This window comes from Scyliorhinus torazame, chromosome 14, assembly GCF_047496885.1.
Source record: "Scyliorhinus torazame isolate Kashiwa2021f chromosome 14, sScyTor2.1, whole genome shotgun sequence".
Taxonomy (NCBI): Eukaryota; Metazoa; Chordata; class Chondrichthyes; order Carcharhiniformes; family Scyliorhinidae; genus Scyliorhinus; species Scyliorhinus torazame.
This window is the reverse complement of record NC_092720.1, coordinates 193,054,959-193,067,278: the sequence shown is the minus strand read 5'-3', so window position 1 is coordinate 193,067,278 and position 12,320 is coordinate 193,054,959.

Genomic DNA, 12,320 nt, shown 5'->3' with positions numbered 1-12,320 from the left:
GATTATACAAAACAAATCTGGCCATATTTTCAGTATCACCAAGTTCCATTCACAAATCGCCCGGAGTGCTTGTTGGTATACAATGGCACCCGATTAAAACACATATCGATGATTAAACTTTATTCTAATTTTGAAATCCTGACACGTATCTCGCCTCTTAATATCTAACATATCAGGTCTATCAACGCTCCACGTGTCTGCGCTCACCTCATTCAGGTATATCAAGCATCAGCTATATCGGTACCCAGGCTTTCAGTTTCATGTTACAAAGTCCCCAAACAATTCCTACATCTCTCTAATTAGCACGGCTTCTGTTTTTCGTGAAGGTGCTCCATAAAAATGAATTTATTGGCTAATCTTTTGATCATCTGCCATAAAATCTCTTTGTGCGCCAGGATTTTTAATATTGCTTAACAGTGCTCACGTGAAACCTTTGGTATGTTGTATTACGTTTAAGTCGCTATATAAATACGATGTGCTGTTATATTTAAGAGATTAACGCTGATTTAGAAGGAGAGGCTGAACACGTCCTACATTAAAATACGAAAAATATCGCGAGACACTACTCCACGCCCCCGCTTACCCGTAAATGCAATGTTTTACATTGGAAGCATGGCTTCCAAAACCTGAACAGTGACTGAAAGGTTAGAGACATACGTGACATTTTCAAAGTACCATCATATCATGCAGGAACGACAACATAGAATATTTGGATAGTGCTGATTCAAATGTTCAGCTGAAATGAAGGATTTGTCAGGATAAAAGCAATTAAATGGACAAAGTAGAAGAATTGACAATATTTATTTATTTCAGAATATACATTGAATTTTACTTTGTTATTGGCCAGGAATACGTTTCCAAAATTGATATTAATATTAATAGTTCGGAATTGGTCTGGGCCAATAATGGCAAAATCAGTTAGAAGGGTTCTGCATTAGTATCTGATTTCCATTTTTCTTTAACAATTGTGCATGGTACAAAAGAATACCCATTTGCGAGGCCCATTTTGCTTCGTGATGAATAACACGTTCGACAGAACAAAACCACTGAGTTGTTCACTTAATATTCTACTTTGATTTAAAAATCTATAACCTCGTCCAATTTCAGCATTTTCGATACGCTTATATTTTTTATGCAGAAATTAAATACCTTCGAGAGCAGGGGAGTAAGTAAAAAATACAAGCACTCGGGAAAATATGCATGTTTGCAACACATTTAATGGCGTAAAATGTCATAATACGCGCGAATGCTGAATGATGATTTGAGATATACACACAATGAAAGCTGATGCACGTACAAACACACAAGTATGGACTTCGATATGCCGACAACAGAGAGCCTCAATCATATATTTTAGTACATCCAAATCAGATACAACCATAGCACAGGCATTATTCAATATAATAAACCATTATTTATCATCAGAAAAATGCAATAACCATATCTGCAGCTAGTCGATAATAATCCTCGTAATTTCTGCAGTTCACGACAATTATATTGAAGCCTAATTGTTTCAAAGCCTAAGATATCGCGAGTAATGAATCAAATGGAACTGATGGTTATTGGAAAGGAAAGGAAGCATGAAGTAACTAATGAAGATATCGAAGGATTGAAAACAGATTCAAAACGCACTGGGTAAAGTACTTGAATCCTTTATCTGGGATATAAGTGTTGGATAATAAGCTGTAAAAATACAAATGTAAAAACAACCATTCTTCTTTAGGAGCCACCTGACAAGTATAGTGTGACATATCCCACCGGGAATTACACAGACACTTCGAGAAAGACTTTTCGCAAGCTGCAGAAGTTTGTTATCCTCAATATTAATATTCGGAAAAAAGTGACTAATATAATTAAAATATTTTGTATAAATTACTGAACATGCATAACAAATTGTAGAAATTTGGCGAATTAATATTTTCTCGGACCTATTTTGCATTCGTGATGAATAAGAGCTTCTACAGAAAACAAGCGCTTTGGTATGTTGTATTACTCTAAAGTCGCTACATAAACACAGTTAAAAGAGAAACGCTTATTTAAATGGGAAGGCTGAAAATATCCTACACTTTTGCTCCGGAGAACGTGCTGTTCATCACCAATGCAAAATGTGTCCGAGCAAATCAGTATAATAAGCAGCGATAATGAGGGAGCCGGACGATTTTGTAAATCATGGGTGCAAGCTCAACGGAAATGAAACATTTTTGTGCAAGTCCAGTGGCGTCCTGGCACTCACACTAATCGAGTAATGTTCTATTTACTCGGGTTGGAAGCCCACGGCAGATGGTGGAAATAGAATTTAATACATTTATAAAGTTAAACAGTCCAGTGGTGAATATGATTGCCGTGGGGCCCATCGAGTTGTGAAATATCATTGAAGGATGGAAATCTGGCACAGCAGCGCCTTTGACTCTCAGCTAACAACCGGTCCAAGGGAAATAATGGGTGAGCAACGAACGATGGGCTATACAGCGACGGTGGAATCCATAAGTAATAATTTTTTTCAGAAGAAACATCATGTGAACGAATACAAAAAGTAGACTTTTTGACATGATTATGACGTGGGGCTGGTTTAGCACATGGCTAAAAAGCTGGCTTTTAAAGCAGACCAAGGCAGGCCAGCAGCACGGTTCAATTCCCGTACCAGCCTTCTCGAACAGGCGACGAAAGGTGGAGACTAGGGGCTTTTCACAGTAACTTCATTTGAAGCCTACTTGTCACGATAAGCGATTTTCATTTCATTTCATGTTAATAGTTGTATTCACAAAAACAGAAACATAGATTTCAGGACTTCCCTAAAGTGCACATCAAAAGATACAAAAGGTGCAACTTTGATCGTTACTAACATGCCGAATGTAAGAAAAAAGCAGAAACAGTCTCACTTGAACAAAACAGAAGCTGACACCGTGAACATGCTGAAAGAATATTGCATTTGTTCGGTGAACCAACTTAAGTTCGCCCATCCAAATTGATATCGGTGTATGAGGAAAAAACACAGTAAAGATGGATAGACTGTTCGATCTTACTCGGGCTGTGACACAATGCTGCAAATTATTGATAATAAGGATGTTTTACTGTTGCCAGACAAGACTGGATTCAGTCAGTTTGGCTGGTAATTGAATTGCATGCCGACATTTTGTTGTGAATGCCTTTGTCTATCTCAATTGATCAACGCGCCAATGATGGTGTTCTGCAGAGACATGTATTATTCATAGAATGTGTAAATGTGTAAATGATTTGGAGGAAAATGTCTGATTAGCAAGTTTGAGGACGACACAATGGTTGGTGGAGTTATGAATAATGATGACAAATGTCAGAGGATATAACAATATAGACTGATTGAAGACTTGAGCGGAGAAATTGCAGATGGAGTTTTTTGGGGATTGTCTATTACCGGTGAGAATTATATAGCAAATGGCATAATCCGAAGGAGTTTTGACAGACATACAAAACTGGACCTTAAGGTCAACAAATGACTGAAATATGGCTAAGGCAGTCAAGAAGGGATACAGCATGCTTGTCATCACCGGTCGGGGCATTCAGTATAAAAAATAGCAAGTTATGCTGCAGCTGACAGAGCCTTAGTTAGGCCATACTCAAACAATTACGTACAAATGTGGACTCCACACTGCCAGAAGGATGTGGAGGTTTTGGAGAGTGTACAGATGAAGTTTACCGGATGTTGCCTTGTCTGGAGTGTATTAGCTATGAGGAGAGGTCGAATAAACACGGAATGTTTTCGCCGTTAGGTGGGAGGTTAAGTGGCGACCTGACAGAGCTTTAAAAAGTTTTGAGTGGCATATACAGAGTGGAAATCCAGATGCTTTTTCCTCGGGTGTAAAAGCCAATTTAGAAGGGACATGGTTTTAAGGTGCGAGGGACAGCGATTAGAAGAGATGTCTGAGGCAAGTATTTTACATAGGGTGTTGTGAATGCATGGATTAGTCTGCCAGAGGAGTTGCTGGAAGCAGATACATTAGCGACGTTAAAGAGGCATCTTGACAAATGCATGAATAGGATGGCAATAGAGGAACACGAAACCGGAAGTGCAGAAGTTTTTAGATCGACAAGCATCATGATCGGCGCAGGCTTGGGGGTCCGAAGAGCCCTGTACCTGTGCTGCAGCGTTCTACGTATTCTTTGTAATGTAATTTCGGTTCCTTTTCACTTATATGGAAAGGTCAGTTTGGCACTGCAACCTGAGGAGACTCTTGTCTGGCATAAAAATTAGAAGCTATTTAAAGAGATTGTTTTTATCCCGGAGGCTGGTACAAAGCCGAAGGGTAAATGCAATTTTAGCATTTGAAGAGACGGGAATAAACAGCGAAAATAAAAATAATTCGCAGATAAGTTCCAGAGTTCACGAAAGATAATTAAATGATATTACTCAGGATAACGTAAAAACGATACTGAAATAAATGAAACTATTACAGTCTGCGTTCAGAGAGAAGCAACGTACGTACACCAGGGATGTACTTCTGAGACTGTATACGGTTCTGGTCATACCCCATTGGAGTGTTGTGAGCAGTTTCGGGCCCCATATCTAATGAAGGATGTGCTGGCCTTGGAAAGGGTTCAGAGGAGATTCACAAGATTGATCCCTGGAATGAAGAACGTGTCGTATGAGGAACGTTTGAGGACACTGGGTCTGTACTCGTTGGAGTTTAGAAGGATGAGAGGGGATCTTATTGAAACGTACAAGATGCGAGCCCTCGATAGAGCGGACATGGAGAAGATGATTCCACTTGCAGGAAAAACGAGAAACACAGGACACCACCTCAGATTAAAAGGACGATCTTTTCAAATGGAGATGATGAGAATTTTTTTCAGCCAGAGGGTGGTGAATCTGTGCAACTCTTTGCCGCAGCAGGATGTGGAAGCCAATTCACTGAGTGTCTTTAAGATCGAGATAGATGGGTTCTTGATGAATAAGGAGATCAGGGGTCATGGGGAGAAGGCAGGAGATTCGGGATGAGAAAACATCAGCCATGATTGAATGGCAGAGAAGACTCGATGGGCCAAGTGACCTAATTCTGCTGCTATGTCTTATGGTCTTATTGTACACAAAATGGCACAATAGTGTGTTTGTTAGTTTAGTCTTGCATTCGCTGTGCAACTGTTTCATCCAAACATATGGGATCTTTATATCAACTATTAACATAAATTAAGTTAGACTAATTAACATCTGACTGCGGCAAAGCAAAAATAAATGTTCCATTTTTAGTAAAGTATGCCTAAAAATAAAAATGAACGAATCCATGTTCTTTTGAATTCAATTCATAGATCGAAGGGTACACGATAGAGACTCTGGTAACATTCACGCACGTCGTCTTTTTTTATAAATCTTCCTCTCCCCTGCTCAAAAATTCTCTGCATTACGTCTCACGAAATTTCGGGATGTTTACTTTATTGTGGTGCCATCCTGGTTAATTCGTACCGCATATTCCAGTGAACACGTATAATCTTTGTCGAGTGTTCTGCCACTCACTTCGACAAACCCGCCCAAAAAAAGGGAAATTAGACTTCTGTCAATTCTACGCAGCAACTGACTTCTAATTCAGAAAATTGCAGCGAACATACGTGTGGAAATAAGGCAGCTGGTATCTTGCGTTTGTTTCCAGTTTCTGGACAAGACGAATTGCGAAACTATCTGTGTTAAAGAAGCGAGTTAATTTAACCATTCCAGTTAATAATTGCATATTGCAATAACACCTGCATTTAAAGAGGGATTTTGAAGATTGATTCTTTACAATGTCCAATCTGTACATTATGAAAAATTTTGATCAGTGCATTTGCTTTTCTGGTCGAAATATGAAACAGAGCCGCCAACCAAAATGTTTTCTGGAATACAGTGTTTGCGAGTCTGTTGACGTAAAATTAATAAATGCAGACATTACGGAATGACGTAACTCACTGATATTAGATTCCCAGAGTTGTCGCAGAGGGGATGTTCCCTGTTCTCGGCAATCGACAAGTCGGGGATACAGAAGAAAAACAACCGTTTCCAATTTAAGATGGAGAAGTGGAACAAATATTTCCTGAGAGGTTCGTTAGTGTTCGGCGTTCTCTTCCCCATCAAGCAGTGAAGGTTGGATCATTCAATATATTCAAACCTGAGTTCAAGATATTTTTGATTCATAAGTGATAAGGAAGAGTAGTTTTACAATTAATTTATGGGTTGTGGTCATCGCCAGTTGGGCCAGCATTTATTGCCCACCCCCAGTTGCCCTTCAAAAGGATGTGGTGAGTTGCCTGATTGACACTGCAGTCCTTCAGGTGTAGGTACATCCACTGCCATCTTCGGGAGGGAGTTCCAGGATTTTGTCACAGTGACCGCGAATGAATTCGATATATTTCCAAGTCAACGTGGTGAGTGAATTGCAGGTGAAACTCCAGATGGTGGGATTCCCAGTTCTCTGCTGCTCTTGTCCTTCTGGATGGTAGTGGTTTGGGGTTTGGAAGATGCTGTCTACGCAACCTTGGTGAGTTAATGCAGTGCATCTTGTATATGGTACACAAGGCTGCCACTGTTCGTCGGTGGTGGAGGGACTGAATGTTTGTGGAAGTTGGAGCAGTCAAGCGGGCTGATTTGTCCTGGATAGTGTCAATATTCTTGAGTGTTGTTGGAGCTGCACTCATTCAGGCAAGTATCCCACTACACGCCTGACTTGTAGATGGTGGACAGGCTTTGGGGCGTCAGGACGTGAGTTACTTGCTGTAGGATTCCTAGCCTTTGGCCTACCCTGGTAGCCATGGTATTAATGTGGCTATTCCAGTTGAAATCAATGTTTCTGATCAATGGTAGCCCCAGGATGTTGATTGCGGGGGATTCAGGGATCGTAATGCCATTGAATATAAGGGCGATAATTCGATCCTCTCTTGTATGAGAAGGTTATTGCCTGGCACTTGAGTGGCGCGAATTTGCCACTTTGTCAGCTCAAGCCTGGAAATTATCCAGATTTTGCTGCATTTGCACATGGACTGCTTTATTAACTGAGGTGCCGTGAATGGTTCTAAACATTGTGCAGACATCAGCAAACATCGCGACTTCTGACCCTATGATGGAACGCATGAAGGTGGAGATCAAACCGCAGTCAGATCGGCTAAGATTTATAGAATGGCGAAGCAGTTTCGACGGGTCACAGGGGTAATCCTGCTCCCACTTCTTATGCTGTTGTTGAAACCTGCAGATTATCTGGGTTCTTTTAATCTCTGAAAAAAGTGCATTTGTTTTTATTATTGTCCCTTATTTATGCCAAATTTTCGTTTCGTGCAATTAAAATCGTTGAGAGGATGTTTTAATTCGACAAAGCTAATGATTATTTATTTTCACAGAAATCTCACTACTGAGGAATCGGCTCTACATTGCCGGTAATGAATCACTTTCTTAATTGATGTAGTGTAAGTTTTCATTGCAAAATTCTTTTTCATTGAATGATGTAAAATTCTGATTGAGATCAATTTGAATTCCGTCAATTTTTTAAACTAAATGTGCGATGATAACATTCTGATCCTAGAGAAATGTGTAAATGTTATGAACTCATCGAGGTCCCATGCATTACTCTGTATGTTATGTTAGTAATCAACTGCTGACATATGTATATCCTGGAACAAATCTTCCAAGAAATTCCAGAGAATTGCAATGAATATAGTTGTAATGGGAAACTGCCATATTTGGCCGGGTACTAACCATTGTCAAGGACGGAGAGGGACAATCGGTTTTACAATCCATCGAGGGAGAGGATTCAGGTCGTCTAAATGCCGGGTTGTCATTACAATACTAACCTGCAAGATAACTCATTCTGGTACTGTCAATTTGTTTTGTGTGACCAATTAAAAGTTGCATATTTTGTCAAAACACACACTATTATTTAAAAATTAATTTAAGCTGTCCTGATCCCCGAATCATGATTTAATTACTGTCGATATTAGTTCCATTGATCGCAGATCCATGGATTTCCTTCTTCAGTTATGAACAAAAAATGATGAAGCATCTGTCTCGTAGTTGGTGTAATAATGCGCCGCTGAATTTGTTCGAGCTATATTTATATATTTGGCATTTCAGTATCCTTTAGGGCATGATGGGAATGAAACTTACCCAATATTCGTTTCACGAGATAAAATTAAACATGCAGCATGGCGTCAACCCTATTTGAACATTCCCTCTGGTATTCGAATGTTTTACATTCAGCGAAACAAGTTGACAAAGGAGTGACAGTCTGTTGAATGCATTCATGATGGGCGATTATCTACCACAAGGATTTGTAACTGCGTCATAGAGTATCAAAACAAGTAGTGGACTAAGCAATGTCGCAGGAAATGAAGATATTAAACATATATTCTGGTTAGTGCAGTATCAGGAGTGCGGCTAATTGCAATCTAATTTTAATTTGGGTGGCACGGTGGCACAGTGGTTAGCCTTGCTGCCTCACAGCTGGATTCAACTCCAGTCACGGGTGGCTTTCTGCCCCGTGCCTCCCTGGGTTTCTTCAGGTTTCTGCGGTTTCCTCCCGTAGTCAAGAAATGTACAGGTTAGGTGGATTGGCCATTCGTAACCTCCCTTTAATGTCCAAAAGCATACGTGAGGGGATGGGGTGGAGCGCTCTTTCCAAGGGCCGGTGCAGGCTCGATGGGCCGAATGACCTCCTTCGGCACTGTCGGGATTCAATGATAATCCTAAATTCTGCTCAAAGAGCTGAGCTCGAGAGATGCAACAAGAACAGCTGAACAATCTGAATAGCATTTTCCTGCTCCTCAATTAATAATTTGTATTTTCGCATTACAAATTCTCCAATTTCACTTTTGGACGTTTAGTACGGGGTTTTCCATTGAAAGATCATGTTTTCCTCAATTTCTTGGGACGTGCTAACCGTCCGAAATGGCAACATATATGAAACATCCCAAAGTAATTATTGGCAGCTGGTGGAGAGCCACATACATTTTAATGGTTTGTTCGGCCATTTCAGGGGGATGTGAGGAGCCACGAATTTGCTGTGAGTCTTCAATAAGATGCAGTCCATGTCAGGTTGGACAGCATTGTCATCCCATGAACCACATAGGAGGGTAATATTTTTTAAGGGGAATACTATTCATTGAGCTGCAGATATATAATTCCGCTGCTGTTCAGCTCTGAAATTAGGAATAATATAATTGAAAACTTCCTTCCGTGATGCCGTTGAGAATTCATCCAACAAATTCTCTGTTGTTAATTTCGGTGGGTGCAAAATACTTTTTAATTCAACAGTAGAAAGCTTCGAATTTGGCCAATTTCTTCTCGGAATAAGAACGCATTTCACAGGAGGGCGTTGAGAGGCGCCTTCGATCGAGAAGGGACATTCCACACGGTTTCTTTTTTTGATTTATGTGTTCCCATGTTATGACTCTTGATGTTTTGCAACATTTATTGTTAGCTTACCTAAACAGATCAGACGCAACATTTAAATGGCTCACACACACTGTTTCTTTCGTTCGAATGATCAAAACACCACAAGTCGATGTATAGTCATATGCCCACCCCATTGAAAACAATATTGGGCTATATTTACGGTCAGCGATGTTCTCAAAAGAGTTCGTTTTCAGCGGAAATGTTAGTAGAATGCCCCTTCAGGATCCCTCAGAAGAGATCAATATGACCTAAACGTTACAGTGCGACGTTGCAGGATATTAAGGTTCGTAGAAATATGTTATGGACAACCCGATCACGATCTTCCGTTGGGAATAGTCAACGTTCAGAGCATCACATTTTCGAGCCTTTCATGTCAGCTCGTACATCACGTTCACGTTGGCATTGTGATCCTTCTCATTCCGTGGTCGGGGCTTGCGAACTCCCTGCTCTACGTCCTGCATACTCGTCCTAGTTTCGCAATAGGTCAAAAGTAACACTGCGCTGGCCCGCTGTTATTTACTGTGATTGTGCTTTTCCAAAGAAAAAATATTAGGTCACTGACTCAAGGTCCTCAAATGCCACAATATTACTTGCTCAGCATAAAGAGTAAGTATTGATTGTTAATTTGATTTAAGCAGTTAGGAACATAATCTCTCCCCGGGTAGCGGTAATTCACAAAGATGTCTCACGACTAAAGATAATATCTACTTTCCATTTCTGGTTCATACCAGTTATATAGCTGGATACTTTTGCCATATATGCATACATCAAGAAACCAACGAAAGCAATAACTTTGAGGAATGAATTCGCTCTCGATATTTCTTGTAATTATTTTGTGCCTAGCTTACAATTTAAGGGGCGAAAAATGTACCATCCACTATATACATACCGAAAATGTGAAAACAGTCCCAAAATGATTCACAGCGCAAGAAGGTAGGATAATTGGTCAAGCTAATATTTTATTAAAACATTATTTTCTAGTGACAAGTTTTAGCTTGGATATTTATTATAATGGAAATTATCCTTATGGTCGGTACCGGCCTGGCACCTCGACATCGGATTTGAGTAGCAGCCGATGCGCTGTGGAATCCCTCCCGGAATTACCCAGATAAGTGTTTAGCGGGTAAATATCTCGAAGCGCTAACTTTACCTGGACAATTACTGTGCACTCGGAACTTGAAATTGCAAATTTGAGATCATTCTACCTTTGGGAATCTCATAGTTACTCTGATAGAATTTGAATAAATGAACGGCATGCTAACTTCCGCGACTCTATTTTAACGACACAGATAAAGACCCGCACTGTCCAACTCCTAGATTCCATTCGTCCGAGCACCCACATCACCGGGGCCCCCTCCCCCACGTTCGCACCCGCACCACTTTATCCACAGCCACGATGACTGCCATCCAGGCTCCTCATGTCCGACCTCGCCCCGGCATCTCATTCAATTATCATTGACATTTGCATTTTGCTGACCTGTTACTTTCAACTGGGCATTCAAACGCACATGTAATGAGGCAGCTAGTCCCGTAAAATAAGTGCGTGTCTTCATTTAGTCCGCTTCATTTGGATATCGGCACTGAAGCCGGGACAAAAGAGCAAAGAACAAAGAACATTACAGCACAGGGACACGCACTTCGGCCCTCCAAGCCTGCACCGGCACGATACCAGCCGTTGCTAAAAACCCCAGCACTTCGTTGTGATGTATCCCTCTATACCCATCCTATCCATGTTATTGACAAGGTGCCTTTTGAATGCCGTTAATGCATCTGCTTCCACAATCACCCCTGGGAACGCGTTGCAGCCACTCACCACCCTCTGCGAAAAAACCCTGCCTCGCACATCTCCTCTAAACTTTGCCACACTGACCTGAAACCTATGCCCCCTGGTGACTTGCCCCTCCAACCAGGGAACAAGTGCCTGCACATCTACTCTATCCATGCCCCTTATAATCTTGCAGACATCTATCAGGTTACCCCTCAACCACCGTCTTTCCAATAAAAACAGTCCGAGTCTATTCAGCCTCTCCACATAGCTAACAACCTCCAGAGCAGGCAATATCTTGGCAAACCTCCCCTGTACCCTCTCCAAAGCCTCCACATCCTTCTGGCAGTGTGGCAACCAGAATTGTGCGCACTATTCAAAGAGCGACCTTACTACGGTTCTGTACAACTGTAGCATGATTTTTCAGTTTTTATAATCGATGGCCCATTATATACAGGCAAACATTGCGTATGCTTTCTTGACTACCTTGTCCACTTGTGTTGACCCCTTCCGAGATCTGTTGACCTTCACGCCCAGATCTCTGTTGCTTTCTATATTCTCAGAGGTTTACAATTTACGGTATATTTCCCCTCTCTGTTAAACCTACCAAAATGACGCTCGACTCTGTTAGAATTTCAACAGACCTGAGTGAGGAAAGTTTGAATTTTAGAGCAGCGAAGTCGATACAGAGTGGCCAAGCGCCTCCGAAGGCCACTGCGAGGATAAATATGATATTGGAACAGGGGGAGGCCAGGCAGTCCTACGAGCCAGCTTTCAATTATGATCGTGGCTGAACATCATATTTAATAGCCTGATCCCGCTTACTCCCAATGTCCTGTGAATCTCTTCACCCCACGTGTCATGTCTACCTGCTTCGTGAACACAAGAGGTGTTTCGGGATCAACTAATTTCTATGGTAAGCAGCTGCAAAAGCTGACCATTCTCTTCATGAAAAAAGGTATCCCTATCTTTGTCCGAAACGTTCTATCCAGTATCCTCAGACTATGACAGCAGGTCCTGCACACCCCCATGATCGGGAAAATTCTTCTTGCATCTACTCTTTCAGGTCCTGTGCGAATGTTATGGATAAATATAAGATCCCACTCGTTGTTCAAAACGCCAGTGAATGTAATCCGAACCGCCTCAATCTCTCATCACACGCCAGTTTTGCCA